This window comes from Gossypium arboreum, chromosome 3, assembly GCF_025698485.1.
Source record: "Gossypium arboreum isolate Shixiya-1 chromosome 3, ASM2569848v2, whole genome shotgun sequence".
NCBI classification, from domain to species: Eukaryota; Viridiplantae; Streptophyta; class Magnoliopsida; order Malvales; family Malvaceae; genus Gossypium; species Gossypium arboreum.
In genome coordinates this window covers 131,382,487-131,401,099 of record NC_069072.1, presented here as the reverse complement: position 1 = coordinate 131,401,099, position 18,613 = coordinate 131,382,487, and the positions used below count along the sequence as shown (strand labels likewise).

The 18,613-nt window shown below is 31.4% G+C and overlaps 1 long non-coding RNA gene across 1 annotated transcript; it reads left to right on the top strand.

Moving 5' to 3' along the window:
- Positions 1-11,671: 11,671 nt before the first annotated feature.
- On the top strand, positions 11,672-14,004 carry LOC128290414 (uncharacterized). The gene is made up of 2 exons (XR_008280251.1): positions 11,672-11,794; positions 13,761-14,004. It is a non-coding gene; the product is annotated as an uncharacterized LOC128290414 (long non-coding RNA).
- The last annotated feature ends 4,609 nt before the right edge of the window (positions 14,005-18,613 follow it).

Below are 18,613 nucleotides of genomic sequence, written 5' to 3'. Positions count from 1 at the left end.
AAAATATTTCATCATTTGGTTTATTTTAGCCTATACATGCCATTATACCAAAAGTAGTTTTGCTAATTATACCAAAGTGAGCTGAAGGATAGTGTGATTTTGCTCTGACCCACTCCAACCTTCACGAGCTTCTGAGTACTATAAAATAGAGAAAATGAATAGAGTAAGCATTTAATGCTCAGTAAGTTCGTATAACAAGAATTTAACTTACCAATCATATTCATTTAAATTAAGCATACAAAATGCATCCAAAAAATTGTTGCCAATTGCCTAGACACACGCGCTCATCAAACAAGTTGTCATGAAATTTACATGAATATCAAGAAAACAGAGATGAGCTCATCATGCAACCATTTCCAGGTATTTCAGGGATATTCAAGATATAATTTATTTAAATTATCATATTTTCTCACATCAGGAGTTTTGTCCATTGAATCATTGAAATATCGATGGATACTTGGGTTATACACACAAGGTGTACTTATCAATGATCCGTCAATTCATATACGGGGATGCTCATTAGAGCACATAATAGGGAAGCCCTCTCTCGAGCCATATAATAGGAAGCTCATATGAGCTGTATAACGGGAAGCTCATAAGAGCCATAATCGGAAAGCTCATGCTAGCCAATAATGGGTAGCTCCGAAGTGCCATTAACGGTAAGCTCTGGAGAGCCATTAATCAGAAAGTTCACAAAGTGCTTTTAATCGGGAAACTCACGAATAGCCATATAACGGGATGCTCATAAGAGCTGCTGTGTGCCCACAACACATGCAAGATCACAACCGGTCGGGATGCTCCGAAGAGCTATTAACAGGAAGCTCGTAAGAACCATATAACAAGAAGCTCTAGAGGGCTAATAACGGGACTTAATACTTTATCGATCATTATCGAATATGTGGCTGATTTTCATACATGTAAATTATACAATACACATACATAAAATTCAATTTAAACATATAAATATACACAATTTAGTTACACGAACTTAGCTCGTCACTTGCTTGTATATGCTTTTTTTACTAATCCGATACTTTTTGTTTTCCTCTATCCAATTCCGAACTAGGTCTATCCAGATCTATACGAGTAAATTTAACTCCATTTAATACAATTCACATTCAATTCCATCCAATTCACATCCTAGGCAAAATTACCATTTTGGCCCTATACTTTTAATAAATGATGATTTTGTCTCTAGGCTCGAAAAATGAAATTTATGCAATTTAATCCTTATTCCAAGCCTAACCAAATTTTCCATATAACATTTACAACCCATGAAATTTATAAAATTCAGAAATTTTCCATAAATTTTGCATCTTTACAATTTAGTTCCTAAATCATAATTTTATCAAAATTCACTTTACAAAAGTTGTTTATCTATTAATAACCTTTCATTTTCTGCCATAAATTTCATAATTCATGCATATTCATCCATGGAAAAACCCTAGTACTTTAATAAATTTGCAAATTAATCCCCTAGATAGCTAAATTAAGCTATTATAATCTCGAAAATATAAAAAATTCTAAAAACGGGACTTGAATACTCACCTAATTTGGCCAAACAAGTTTTCTCTTTCTTCAAGCTCTCAAACTAGGGTTTCCATGGCTTTCTAATTGGGAAAGATGATATAAAATGATGATATTAGATATTTATTTTATTTATCATCTTTTATTTATTTCAATTTCCAATTTAGTCATTTTTTTCTAATTTTCCATAGATGAATCATCAAAAATATCTACTAACTTCTCTTAATGGTCTAATTTCCATATAAAGACCTCAAGTTTTGAATTCCATAGTTATTTAATACCTATACCTACTAGAACTCAACTTTTGCATTTTATGCAATTTGGTCATTTCTATAATTAAACATTTAACCGGTAAAATTTTCTTATCGAAATTTTCATACGTCTTTCTTATCATAATGCAGATTATGCAATATTATTAAAATAAATTTTCTTTCTGATTCGAATTTGTGGTCCCGAAACCACTATTTCGATTTCACTGAAAACGGGCTGTTATAAATAACCTGCACAAATAACATTTAAAAATTAAAGAACAACCTTAAAAACTTGATGGCTGATGTGATGCTCTCGAACAAGACTCCAGGCTTCTCGAAAAATGTCTTTTACCTACACGTTTTAAACAACTAATGTGTGAGCTTTAAAAGCTTAGTAAGTAGCAAAGGATAAACCTACTTATCCTATTCCTTGTTAATGTTGAAACCCTTAAGCATGTCATATAAATTCACTTAAGCTTCATTCTAGTGTCACTGATCAATTCATTTAAATTAATTTTGAGACCTAATTTCTGACTTGTTCGTATTGTATTTATGCAATCAAGAAAATTTCTCATTGATCATGATTCCCATTTATCACTGTCACATCATCATCTTTATTTCTCACTTTACTCACGAAACTTCAATCCTCTATATATCATTTTTTTCTCATAATAATAGCACCTTGTTCTTACACTTTTCACTTTCACAATTGATCAAATATCATTTAAAGGTTGCTCAAATTCTTATCTAGGTTCCATCTTAACATATCTGAAATCATATAAGGTTTTAGATTACACTGATAATGGTACTTGATTCTCACATCCTTATCACATTCTTAGCAAACCTTAAAAGTCCATAATCTAATCTTTCATTTGAGCTAATTTCACACACACCCCTTACCCAACCCGATCGTTGGATTAAGATACCCGGATGTCACATTTGTTGTCAAGGAAACTATGATCACACAAAAATCAATTAAACATTTTATTCAAGTTATCAAACTCATATCACATTTAAAATAAGATTTATTCACTATTCTTGTAACACCCTTATCCTGTATCCATCACAGAAACAAGGTTACAGAGCATTACCAGAGTTTACAGATCAAATAAACAGACATTTCATATCATATAACATTCATGTCTAAAACCAATTGAAATCAAACATATTGTCCATTATGTGAGCCCTCGAGGCCCAAAATACCCATTAAAAACAAGTCGGGACTAAATCGGGTACTTAAAGAATTTTTCAGAAAACATTAAAATATTTCAAAGCTGCAGGGGTCACACTGCCGTGTGGGCATTCGAAATAGGGACACACGACCGTGTCCCAGCCCATGTCTGTGCCTATGTAACTCTCTAACTTAGGCCACATGGCCAAGCCACACGCCCGTGTGAGCATACTGACTTGCTCAATTTAAAAGATATAGGGGACACACGGTTGTGTCACCTGGCCATGTTCACACACGGCTGAGACACACGCCCGTGTCTCTGCTCGTGTGGATGAAAATAGGTCATTTTCCAAGCCACATTTTACTTTTCATCATTCTACCATATTAAACACACATCAAATATGGTAAGACTACACATATATATAGGGGTGAGCAAAATTCAATTCGACTCGAAAAAATAAAAAAAGTCAAATTTTGAGTTAGATGAATCGAGTTATTCGAGTCAACTCAATTTTTTTTGAATTTCGAGTTCGAATCGAGTTGAGTTTTCAAATTCAAGTAACTCGAATAATTCAAATAATTCGAATATCAAACTATAATATTTTACATTTTTACCCCAAACTCCTAAACCTTTTTATTTTTCCCTTAAAATTTTTACTCCTTCTCACTTTTCCCCCAAAACTTTTACTCCCCTCCTATTCAACCCCCCATCTATCCAAAATCCATCCCCCCTATTTTTTTAATATTTCCCTCCAAAATTTTACTCCCCCTATTTACTTTCCCTTAAACTTTTACCCTCCAAAACTTTTTATTTCCCCTAAACTTTTACTTCTCACTCTTTACTCCCAAATAAAAAATCAAAATTATCCAAAAAATCCCTAAACATAAATAGTAATAATTTTATTTATATCTACTATTTATATTATTAAATTAAATTTCACATTTTATATTATTTATATTATTGAATTGTTTAGTCATATTGAATATTTATATTAAAATTGAATTATTAATGATGCCATAAAATATTCATGTTAAAATTTTATATTGGTATCAATTTCATATTTTATCTTTAAAATAACTTTTATTAAAAATCACATTTTTCATTTAATATATTTTTAATTCCAAAATACATAGTGACAAGAATATGAATATAATTAAAACAACTAAGCAAGCAAAGAAGCTAACCCGTATATAAAAGATTAATAAATAAATTATGAGGTGATAAAGGTAATAAAAAATTTGATTACAGTGGACAAATTTTATTACGATGGGTGACAGTGGTTATAAGGACTCAAAATTATTTTTTAAAATTTAGCTTGAACAAATATATTCAATTCGATTCAATTCGAATTCCATCTCACTCGACTCAATTCGATAAAATTTCAAATCAAATTAGGATGATAAAGTATGATTCGTCAACTCGATTAACTCGAAATTTTTTCATTCGATTCGATCGAACGCTCACCCTTACATATATATATATATATATACATCAAAATATACCAAACACAAGCCATATAAGTGGCTAATCTCAACAAAACAATTATATGCCAACATTGACCAAATTAACCTATACATGCCATTATAACTGATATTAATTTACCGAAAGTACCAAAATAGCCGATGGATAGTGTGAAATAACTCTGACAAGCTTCCAACTCGAACAAGCTTCCGAGTTATTATAAAATAGGAAAAATAACACGGAGTAAGCATTTAAGCTTAGTTGGTTTGTATAACAAAGAAGTTAACTTACCATTTAATCACATTTAAGGTAAGCATACAAAACATATCCAAACCAATTTGGCGAAAAGCCTAAACACATATCCGCAGCAACCATGTTAGTCATGTAATTCAACCACTATTCAAATTCCACATACATGTAACATCTATACCATGTATCCATATATCATATATAAATCATTTCCATGTATTTCATGTAAATACTTGTACTAGTTCTCTGGAACTCTTATAAACTTATAACAGAACTATGCCCATTGAACCATTTAAAATATCATTGGATACGAGGGTAGTACACACTAGGTGTACTGAACTGTAATCCATCAATTCATATACATGTATGCTCATTCGAGCTATGAATCGGTATGCTCTCACGAGCTGTGAATCGGTAAGCTCATACAAGCTGAGAATCGGTAAGCTCTCACGAGCTGCAAATCGGTAAGCTCATACGAGCTGTAGTGTGTTTGCAACATATGCAGGACCTTAGCCAAATCGGTAACCCTAATGACATGTCATTTGTATCCTACGATTTCTTAAAGTTTAAACGAGACTCGGTAATTATCGGATATAGGGATCGGTATTTATACATGGCAATTATACAAATCACACACATATAATTCAATTTAAAACATATAAATTTACAATTTAATTACACGAACTTACCTTGACGAGTGTACGTAGATACGGAGATGACTAATCTGATATTTTCTCTTTACCTCGATCTAACTCTGTACTAGATTTGATAGGATCTATATGAATCTCATTCAATATAATTCTCATTCAATTTAATCCAACATGGAAATTTTGGAAAAATTTACCATTTTTCCTTATACTTTTAATTTCTTTGTAATTTAGTCCCTAGGCTCGAAAAATGAATTTCATGCAATTTAATCCTTACCCAAGCCTAGCCAATTTTTATACATATTAATAGCAGCCTATATATTTCACAAATTTACAAATTTTACCATAAATTTATCACCTTTTTCAATTTAGCCACTAAATGATAATTTCACTAAAAATCTCTTTATAAAAGTTGTTTATCTAACAACAACCATTCATTTTCTATCATCAAGCTTCAAAACTCAAACATGTTGAACAATAGAAAAACTCTAATACTTTAATAGTTTTGCAAATTAATCCCCGAGTTAGCTAGATTAAGATACCACAATTCCGGAAACATAGAAATCATAAAAAAAGGGGCAAAAATACATACCTAATTGAGAAAAATAAGCTTGCCCAAATTCAAACTTCCATGGCTAGGTTTTTTTTTTTTTTTGGTGGAAAATGATGATAATAGTTTATTTTATTTTATTTATTATAACTTTAATCACTAATTTCCAAAATTAACCTTAATAATTTATTCAATTTCCAATGATGACTACTCATGCTTAACCACTAATCAACCTTAATGGCTAATTACTATATAAGGACCTCCAGTTTAAAATTCTATAGCTTTTTGATACCTTTAGATATTAGAACACAACCTTTGCACTTTATGCAGTTTAGTCCTTTTTATCAAATTAGGCGTGTAAACAGTAAAAGAAGTTTTTATACGATATTTCTATCATACTATAAACCATAAAATAATATTAAACTAAAATTTTCAACTTCGGATTTGTGGTCCCAAAACCACTGTTCTGATTTCACTGAAAATGGGCTGTTACAAGTCCGAGCTTAACAAAAACTTATAAAAGTTTTCTAAGTGGACAAGGGTCGATTTAGGACCAAAGGGTGAATGTTCAAACTATCGGGAGCTCGTCGCAACTTTATGATCTCCCACATCGTGATGTAACATAGTTCATCGCGACCTGAGAGCCTTCTAGTCGCAACATGACTCTCTGACTTGGCTTGTCGTGACTTCAACAACCTAACATCGTGACATCAATCCTGCAACCTTAAAACTTGTACATTTTGCTCCGTAACACCTAAAATCACTTCCATATGCAATACATCTTTCAACCAACCAATAACACATTTCAAATATACCATTTATCAACTTTAATCACTACTTGGTTCAACATAAAATAACTTCAAACATATTCATAAATGCCAAGTTTACAATCAAGATCATTATCTAACATTTTCACCATTTGGATTCATCTACAACAATCTCAATATAAGCCTATGTACATGCCAGGAAAGGGATTGTATGAAACTGTGATTCCATGTCATCCATATCCCTTTCCAATAGGAGAATGTCAAATCAGTATTTTTCCTTCTGTTTTTTAGCATTTTCAATTGGATTTGAATTTTTTTCAAGAGCAAAAAGCAAAAAATCAAGAGGAAAAATCTGATTTGTCATTCTCCTATTGGAAAGGGATATAGATGACGTGAAATCACAGATTCATACAATCCTTTTTCGTACACGCCATGAACTAATGCCAAAGATTCAAAATCATACCCTCTTCCATGATTTGAGATGTGATGTGATGAGATGAGATTATACCTTCATTCTAATGCTTCAATTCAAGCCTCTAGCACCTACGCAGTGAAAAAATAGTGCGTTAAGCTTATAAAAGCTTAGTAAGTACCCATGAATTTAAATCTTACCATTTCTTTATTAAATATTATTAACAATATTACTAATATAATTTCATGGACATAGCAATTATATTAAGATATTATTCAATATATTTACCAAATTTATTAATTCTTTAGTTTACTATATATTATCACTTCACCCTTTAACATAGATTGTTATCGAAATTCTCTTACCACATATGATAAGTGATAAAAGTAACATGTTTTAATCCTATTATTAATGCATTTTTGGATGATTATTTATGCAAATTGGTGAATTTTATGCTCCTAATCCTTTAAATTCATGTTTCTATACTTAGGAGAGCATTTGGGAGCAAAAGGAGAGAAAAACAAACGAAAGTCAGACAATTGGAGTAGATTTCAGGAGCCACACGGGCTGGACACATGACCATGTGCTATACCGTGTCGATTTCACAAGTCACATTCCAAACACACAGAAAAACGTAATATTTAGGCTTTTTGGGCATTCTAAGACCTATAAATACCAAATAGAAGAAGAGAAAAGAGAGCCATCAGAGAGTATTAAAGAAAACAACTCGAAGAATACCATTAAAGCCAACTCTAAAATAGATTTCCATAAAGATTGAAGGCCTCTTTTTAATTTCTTTGATGTTTTTTTATGAGTTTCTTTATCTCTTGGGGTTATACTGACTTTGAGATGTTTTTATTTACAACTATGAACTAATTCTTTATATACATAGGGGAGATGAACCCTATGATGAATTCTATTATTTGATTTCTATTTTACGCGATAAGTACTTGAATCTTGTTCTCAATTATGTGTGCTTATCTTCTGTTTTAATATTTACTGAATATTAATTCATGTTTAATGTGTTTAAATCAGAGGTGGAAAAGTTCCTGTTTAAGAGTAGATCTAGCATAATTGAGTGAAGTTGCATGCAATCCTAGAAATAGGATGACATAAATCTACCGGATTAGAGTCAAATCTAATAGCGGAATACATAGATCGAGTTAATGCGACAATAGGGGTTTTAATTAGAAAGAAATTTCAATTAATCAACCTAGAGTCAGTTGCTCTTAGTCTTGAAAGGGATATTAGTATAATTTAGGGATTTCTACGGATCAAGATACCAATTGGACAAATCGTTCAATTCAGATTCATAATGATAGATGAAGTCTAGAAGGATTCTTTCTTAGGTATTGTTTAGCTTCTAGGTTATTATTCAATTAAATTCCTGATTTATTCTTTGTTGAGTTCTTTAGTTAATTAATTTAGTAGATTTTAGTTTAAACCAATCGTTCCAATTTTTTGGTTAAATAATAGGAAAATGGTAATTACTAGTACTTTTAGTCCTCGTAGATACGGTATCTTTACTCACTGTAGCTATACCATTTATCAATAGGTGCACTTACCTTTGTCGTATTTTTAGTTAGTTTTGTGACTATCAACATATCTTTCTTTAACACTTATTCCATTAATTTTCTATCTTTCTCAAGATTCTTTAATCACTTATTCCATTAATTTCTTAATGGCATGTCATCTATATCAAGTAAGTTCATATATTGTCTACTTAGGCATTTATATTAGCATTCTCATTGCTGTCACTTAGTAATTAGTAACATAAAACTTTACATATTTTACAATTTAGTCCTTATTTTCATAAAATTAATATTCATTAAATTAACATTTTAATATTACGTAAAATTAAATTCACTATCATAAATACTTCACTAAAATTCCTCGTAAATATTTTATTACACATATCAAATTTTGTTCACTTTCATATCTAGTTTTCTTTGTAAGAACTTCACTTACTTACTTTACAATCTTCTCAATTTAGTCCCTACTAGCATATATTTTCATTAATTACTATCTTCTCACTTAGTATGCCCTTTACTTCTATATTTTATAACACTTGAATATGTTGTTTACAAACCTTAATACACATAGTCATTTTTGTATAATTTACAATTTGGTCATTTTCAATATGAAATTCAAGTATCACTAGAAATTCACTTAAATATCACTTCGTAATTAATTCACTAACACTTAACTCTTCATTTAAGCTCTTTATCATAATGTTTTATTTTACACTTAAACTTTTATGCACTTTTCAATTTAGTCCCTATTTCCATGAAAGTTATTTTTCACTACATAATCACTTTAAATCAATTCTCTTCCATGTAACACTTCAATTGAATAATTCTTTCTAACATTTTTAGTACTTGTAATCTAGTTCTTAACATTATGAAATTTAATAATGATTATAATATCCTTCTAACTTTACCTTTCACTCACATTCACTATCACATAACAATTTAATCAAATAATTCATTATAATATCATATTTCACATATGAAATTTTTATGCATTTCTGTAGCAACCCGGTACAGCGGTGTAAAAAATTATGGTTTTGGGGCCTCATTTTAGTGAATGGATTATTTATGGACTCATGTTATAAATGAATAGAATTAAGGATAAGTAATTTAGTTAATTGGAATATTTAATCTAGTCCAAGGACTAAATTGTGAAGTCCTATTGCTTTAGATTTTAATTAGATAATAACTAAAGGGACTTAAGTTGTAATTAATCCAAATGCTTAAAATATCAATTAGATTATGTTGAAATAAAGATTAGTGGATGGTAAGGGGGTTGTGAATGATTATTATTTTAAGAAAAAAAGAAAAGAAAAAAAAGTAATAAATAGGTTTAGTGGAAGGAGAGAGAAGATGGTTTTCTCCAACCTTCTATGCTCAAAGAAAGAAAAGAGACATGGAAAAATTTGCTTTAGGGATTTGAAGCTTTGGAAACAAAATTGGTTAGTGCAATTTTGTCTTTTCATTGTAAATTTTATATTTTTGAGATCGGGGAAACTTAATCTAGCTGATCCGTGTAATAATTTGTAAAACTGTTACGATTTTAGAAAGTTATCACTAATGATTTCTTTAAGTTGTTTTTATGTTAGATTGATAGATTTTGAGTGTAGACATGAAAGAGGACTAGATTGTGAAGTTATATTTTACACTTGAGAAATTAAAGTAAATAGCAGGTAGAGCTATTATGAGATTTTGATAGAATTAGATGATAGAGGGTTTCTAATAGATGAAAGTGAAGTCGGATTGTAAATCGAAGCTTAGAATTGAAAGTTATGCTTGTTTTGATTTTAAGGACTAAATTGAATAAAATAAAAAAATTATATGAAATGACAATTAATTGTGAATTGGGTTGAATACTGATGGTGTTCTATTTTTATGTTAATCCATAGCTATTCGACCAGAAGTCCTCAAGAGCGGAGGGAAAAGCTAAAGCCACCGACGAATAGCTTGAAATTTTCAGTTTGTATTTCTATAACTCAACTCATTAAATATTTTTACATATTTTCATTTTTTGACATATTAAAATATCAAAAAAGATACATAAGATTAATTGACTCAAAATACTATATTGTGATTGATTATAGTGAAAAGGATTAAATTGAATAAAAATTAGAAATAGTATGAATTGGTGAAACTAAAAAAATTGGCTTGAAACTAAGAAGAATCATGCTATGTTTGGTATGAAAAGATAGTTGATTGAAGGACTGATGTTGTCGAGATCAATAGATGGGGAATTGAATTTATAATGAAATCAAAGTATAGATTATTGTAATGGTTATTGGGTAAAGTTGTGAATAAATAGTATGTTACACAATAGAGTGAAAACAAATCACTTTGATTATAAGTCGATGAGTGCTAGAGGCATTTTTCTTCGGACGTGCCCAATGGTGGCTTTTTATAAGTATTACTTCAGCTGAACCGATGAGTGCTAGGCGCGAATTTCTTATATCGATCGTTTCGATATGAAATTACTTCGACTATAGGTTGATGAGCATTGGGCGCATTAACCATTGGACGTTTCAGGGAGTGCCTGGCACAATTATTGCTTTGGATGAACTGATGAACGTTGTGTAACGCCCCAATTTTCGGGAATTCTGTGAATGTTGGCATAACGCCCCAATTTTTGGGAATTCTGTGAATGTTGGCATAGGTTTAATTATGTCAGTGGGCCTCTAGAAGGCCCTAGCTTAAGATAGAACCCGGCAATTTTAGTTAATTTTTGTTCCATAAGAAAAAGGGGGTGAAATTATGAAATAAAACCTATGTGAAAATGTTTGAAAATGCTATAGGCTAAATTGAAGTGGCCAAATAAATAGGAGTGCAAAATAGGAGGATTTGCATGACAAACCTCCCATTTTACATGAAGTGGCTAGCCATCATGTTGTTGTAGACAATATGAGCACTTGATATCCATAATTTATGGTACAAATTGATACAAATTGATAATGGGTTAGGTAAATGGTCCATGACAATGGATTAGGTAAATATTCCATGATAATGGGTTAGGTAAATGTTCCATGATAATGGTTTAGGTAAATGTTCCATGATGGGAATTTCATGTCTTTTGTATTAAAGAATTAAATAGATGAAATATGAAATTTTATTAAAAGAAAAAGGGGTGAAAAGAACAAAGTTTTGTCTATCTTTGTTCATCATAGCCTAAAGTTAGAGAAGAGAAAGGAGATGAGAAAGCTCTTAAATTTTGGTCACTTGGGGAAGAAAATTGAAGGTAAGTTCATGGTAGTTTGCTTCTATCTTGATGTTCATGAGTTCTTCTTGATTCTACCTTAACTCTTGAAGCATATTTTGGTTTTTGGTTGTGTTGTGAGCATTTGGTCATGAATTAAAATGAAGGAAATGGTTGTTGTTTCATGTTCTTTTGATGAAAAATAGAAGATATGTGAAGTTGAGCCAAACAAATGAGCATGCATGTGCTTAGATGCTAAGGGGAAAATTCGGCTAATATGTTGTGCTTTAAAATGATGAAATGGAGATTATACTTAAGTAAAATCATAGATATGTGATGATTGATTGGTGATATACATGTTTAAAAAAACAACATGCATGCAAGTTATGTGTGAAAGAGTGATTTGGTAATAAATCTGCTTGGGACAGCAGCAGTAATGTGACTTTGGAAAATCACCATAAATTGTGGGAGATGAATTAGAAGCTGAATAAATTATGTAATTAAATCTTAATGAGTCTAGTTTCAAATGGAATAAACGAGAACATATTTTGAATTCTGTATAATGAGAAATTTGATTCGTAATGAAGAGTAGTTAGATTAGTTAAACAGTGAAACATGGGAAACTTTGAGAAAAATCTGGTATTGATTGGCTAAACCAAAAATTTTGAAAATTTTATGGATAGAAGATATATGAGTCTATTTTCAGGGAAAATTAACGGCACTTGATTTGGAGTTTCGTAGCTCTAGTTATAAATGATTTAGTGACTGTTGCTCAGGAAGATAGCTTGCAGTGAAATTATGATTATGTGGTAAACATTGACAAAAATTTGTTAATGAGTTGCTTATTGATTTCTTATGAGCTTACTATGATCTGTAAGTGTGGTTGGCCGAATATTGTAAGGGGTTAATACGTAGTTTGTATTTGAATAGTTAGATTAACGTGTTAGTAACCCAATTGTAGGCGGTTCGTGTGGATCTCGTCAAGATATCGTCGCAAGCAGTGTGTAACTAACACCCTCTTTCTTAGTCTAGATCGGCAAAAGTCGAAAAGCGAAATGCCGAAAACCGGTATTTTGTAGATTTATGAGTGTCGAATGCTCGTGAGGTAAATCGATTAATGTTTTTGGTAAGCTGCAATGTTTGACCGAAAGTGCATGATTTCGTGCCTCGATATTTTTGGGCTTAATGGGCCAAAATTGGAATAATGGGCCAACGGGCCCAATTCGTAAGAACCCTCGGTAGTGATTCTGTTAGTACGTGAAAGGTAAGAATATCATGAAAAATCCTAAAATAGATAAATTACTGAAATACCTTTAAAAGTGGAAAATTTACAATTTTACCCTAGGAGATAAATTACCGAAATACCCCTAGGTTAAATTGACCTAAATGCATGTTTGATCGTTGTTATTTACTGCATGCCATGTTGTTATTATCGATGCATGGACTGGGATATTGATGAGGAAGTACTGAAAGTGGCTTGTCCACGTCTTGGAGGCTTTGCCTCAATTTATTGATAATCGAGCAAAGCAAGGTCAAGAATGTGGAGTGTTAAATTTGGGTGGGTTGAGCTATTCCCACATGGAGTGTATGGCTGGTAATGGTGGAGTGTAGTGGTTGGTGGGTTGAGTAGTCTCCCAAATGGGCTTGCATATGTTATTGATGTTGCATGTATTTTGAAATGGGCCTATGGGCCATCTTGTTATCTGAATAAGGGCTAAGGCCCGGTTTATTGTAATCTGAAAAGGGCTCTAGCCCAGTACCATTATTACCTAAATGGGCTTGCATATGTTTCTCGATGCTGCATGTATTTTGAAATGGGCCTATGGGCCATATCATTATCTGAATAAGGGCTAAGGCCCGGTTTATTGTAATCTAAAAGGGCTCGCCCAATTACCATCATTACTGAATGGGCTTAGGCCCAATAGGCTTAAGTCGACTTGGGCTTTGAATGGGTTTTCCTTACACACCGAGTTTCCCAAACTCACTCCTTTTATTTTCATCCACGCAGGAAATCCCCAACCATAGTGGGCTTGGAGCTGTGAGGGAATTCGGAGTGGCCACCCGTTCTGAAAGTTTGATTTTCTTCTGGTGAACTGGACATCCTTTTTTTTACGTTTGAAGTTTTAGGTTTTTAAATGTAATAAGGCCGCTTAATTATTTTTGATGGTGTTAATATGTGTTACTAAGATAAGTATTACTTATTTTAACTGTTGAAGTTGGAAAGCTTTAAGGCGCGTTTTCAAAAACAACAATTGATTTCAAAATAATACGACAACAAGCAAAGCTTCTGCAATGAAAGTATTTTCCAAAATTAATCACTTTTCCTAAAAATGACTTAATCAAAATCGGTTTCCTAGAAATATCCATAACGTTAAGGTGTGGCAATGGCGGTATGCATGTCTAGGATTGGATCCGAAGGGAGCTTGGTACTTAAGCAGTCCGATGGACTCACCACCTCTTTCCGGTTTCCTACCGGTGCATGACTTCCATTCACTTTAACCTTTAATGAATTAATCTTTTGAACATCAAGTACGATTTTCTGGACTTAGAATGGAATTTTTTTTTTTTACGTTTTTGAAGTGGCATGCCGGATCCGACCATAACTTCTGGGCCGGGTTTGGGGTGCTATACGTTGGGTGCAATTTGTTTGGTTCGAGACGTACCGATGAGGAACTGGGTGTCGAATTATGGTATTACTAAGATTCTTGAATTAGTTCGGGTTTGAGTTATATATTAACAGATATAAATGTTGAATAGGAAGAATGGTTTAATTCAAATTGGTAATATAATGTGATATGACGAAATGTGACAAAACGAATAAGGTTGCATGCATCGTTAGCATAAAGTGTTAATAAGTTCGTTTAAATAGAGTTGGTTAGTTCAAATATCACATTTGGTTTATTTAGGATACATGTGTATATTAATGTGTTAGACAAACTTTGATATGAATATACTTGAGTTGGTCTAAGGAGGAAACAAATAAACAGAGCCCAGTCATCTAAATTTCATGCTATATTGACTGAGTTATAGTAATACTATTGGAATTATTACTCATTGAATGGTCTTGTTTTCATATGCAAGTTAGGTGTATTTTAAAATCTTGTACTCAGAGTCGTCAACATCCAACCGAAAAATCACTACAGGAAAATAGACTTTTAGCGATGTTTTTTTTGCCTTTAGCGGCGTTTTTAAGCGCCGCAAAAAACGTCGCTATATGCAACGCCGCAAAAATTAGTGGCATTTTTTCGAAAAAACGCCTCTAAAGACCATGACCTTTAGCGGCGCTTTTTTCGCAAACGCCGCTAAAGACCATGACCTTTAGCGGCACTTTTTTCACAAATGCCGCTAAAAATAATGATCTTAAAAAAAATTATTTTATTTTAATTAAATAATATTTATTTCTATGTTAAATATTATATTATGTTTAATTTTTGAAATTTGAACTTTAAACTATATACTTTTAAGGATAAATAAAAATATTAATTAAATTAAATTTTCCATTAAAATTTAAACTTCAAAACTAAATATAAAAATTAATGAATTTAAATTTAATACATAAACATTGATTCAATATGTAATTTAATACATAAAAAAAACATACACACATACAAACACACAAAGTATTAGAATTTCTAAAACATAATTCATCCTGGTGAGAAAATAATGCCAAAATGTTGAACTCTATATTCCAGTTGACTCCATATTCCCCCACATGTACCTACAAGGGAGAAATTCCATTAAACGAAAAAAAGTATTGATCATCAATCATCAACAGCTAAAATGTTGAACTACCAACATTAAGAAAGGCGTCATTTAACTAAAACCAGTTTGTATAAATTCTATGCTTATTATGCAAAATGCTTTTGAGTACAAACTGGTTTGGAGCATTATTTTAGACATCTCCCAGAGTTCTATTTGTTTTATATTAGCAAGTAGATATAGTACACAACTTATCCTATTCCATTGCAAACAACTATTATTACAAAAAGTCCAGCGCAAAGAAATATATTCTACCTGATAGTCTAGATAACTCACAAATCTGTACTTTTCTAATCATGTTTGGTTCCACTTCATAATGTCTACTGCATACAAAGAATTTTGTAATTAAAATGTGACAGGTTTTGCTAAGTGCTGAAGCTAGAAATGTTAAATTCCCAACAGCCAAGATACACAAGTAAGTGACAAAGTATATCAATAAATTCCCACTACATGTAAGGCAAAGAGTGTGGGTAGAACAATGAAGACATAATCCAAAGCTACATGTAAGTTAAATCAGAAAATGAAGTGAATGATTAAGTTAGAGAATGGAGAGATGTGTCCAATCAGTTTTAGTGATTTTATTATTAGGCAATTTGTTTCCACTTATGTAAATTACATAAATACATAACTTCCCTCTAAAACTCGAAAGACAAAGCAACAGTTATGAAGTGCACACAAAAAGCAACGGTTAAAGGTTGCAATCAACCTTTCTCTTTTAACTAATGCTATGTTATACAGACTACTAGTATTATATTGTTCTTAATATTTTACCAAAAAAATAGTTTTATTAAATAAAAAAGATTGCACCGCCATGAATGTCTGGAAATGGAACCTTAAAGCTAAGGTTATTCAGTTAAAGTTTTGTCAGAAAAGCCAAATTATGCAGTTATATTGTGTCTCCACTTGCAAACATATCGTGTCTCCAAACAGTTATATCTACGTAATAGTATCCCCTCATTCAAATAAAATTAATGTTAGAATCAGATATACATACCCCCATTATTTTCTTGTTGGACTTCTTCTCGAACACTTATAAAGCAGCAGCCTCATAATATTCAGCCAATTTTTATCAGAAACTGAATTAAATAAACATGAATTTAAAATAGTAGCGCAAAACTTGTTTAGATACCTTCTTGAACCGATCCATGGTGCGGACATTATGCCCTTGTAGCATCCATGCCATTGCCCCGATTTACAACAAAATCGGTTAAATAACAAGAAATCCGAATTTTTCATGAAAGTTGGAAGTTTTGGGTTTAATAATTTGCAATTACACACCATCCGGTCAAGCATACGATTATGACTCTCCACTTCATCATGTATATCACCTGTTAACTACAAACAATTTAGGCATATCAATTGTTGGCCAAATTAGTACAAACCAAATAAACTCTACATGCGTCACAACTCCCACCGGCTTCCTAGAACTAAAATCAGGCCAACACAGATGCAATAAACAATTTACATATGGATGCTTTTTGTTTAGGCAATTAGTATTCTGCTAAGCAAAGACTTAAAGAAATAGAAACTAATGCAAAAGCTATAATATTTAACAGAGGGAAACAAACAATCCAAAAATAAAGAACAACTAATACTAGACGATAAACAAACAAAAATGAAGAGCAAGCCCGACATCTGTAGATTTGAAAGACGGAATGAAACAGTGATTTCTAAAGCTGTAAACCAAAAACCCTAAGAAAAACCCACTGATATACAAGTAAAAAAGCATGGATCTGAAACTAAAAAAGAGATTGATACCTAAAATGAGTCTCCGTTGAAGCAGCGAATTTCAAAAATCACAAAAACCAGAAACACCAGAGAAAACTTAAGGTTTCTCTCTCACGAAAACTCTCTTCCTTCTATAGCGTGTGTTTTTTTGGCCGGTGGATAACCAAAGCTACAAAAGAATGACAGGAAAACAATGAGTCTTCACCGTGTCTGCTGATTCTTTTGGGGGAAATTTAGGGATTAGGAGAAATTAGAGAATTGGAAAATTGTTTTGCGTTGGGGGTGAATGGCTAAGTAAACAATTATGTTTTTTTTGCGGCGTTTTTTTTAAACGCCACTAATCCTCTAAATCTTCAATTAAAATGACGTTAAATTATTTTACTTTTTTGTGGCATTTTTTTAAAAAACGCCACTAACCCCTTAAATCTCTAATTAAATTTTACTTAACACATCATATTTACAAATACTTAACGTAAATTAAAATTTTTAATTTTTTATAAATATATACATTTTATTTTCATTTGATATTTATTAATTTTTAAATATAAACAAGTTAAATATTTTTAATTATTATTATTTTCTATTAGTCATTGAATTATATGTAAGTTGTGGATTTAGTCATTTTACTTTAATTTTGTTGTTTTAGTCATTGTAATTTTGAAATTTTGAAATTGTAGTATTATCTCTTAAATAATTTAAACTATAATCATAAGTTTAATATATTCAAATTAATATTATCTCTTTTACAATTATATAAGAAATTGTTTAATATATAAATAAAAAATACTAATAAATCTAAACCGTAAACCTCTTAACCCCTATCCCATAAACATAAACACTAACCCCTGAACCCTTAACCCTAAACCCTTACACCTTAAACTCCAACCCTAACCCCTAAACCCATAATTCATCATAAACCTTCAAATACTAGTTAACTCCTAAACCTTAAACCCTAAACTATATATCTTAAACCATAGTTAACTCATAAACCTTAAACCCTAAATCATATATCTTAAACCCTAAACCTTAAACTATAATGATAATTAATTCGATATTTTAAATTCAAAATTAATTCGATATTTTAAATTCAATACTATCTCTTTTATGATTATATAAGAAAATATTTAATATATTGTATAACCATAAATTTTAATAATTATTGTTTTAGGGTTATAGATTAGTGTTTATGATTTTTTTAGGGTTTAGGAGTTATATGACTTTTAGTGGCGTTTTGTCGAAAGCGCCGCTAGTGCTCTGGTTTTTAGCGGCGTTTTTCCAAAAGCGCCACTAATGCTCTAGTTTTTAGCGGCGTTTTGCCAAAAGCGCCGCTAATGCTCTGGTTTTTAGCGGCGTTTTGCCAAAAGAGCCGCTAAT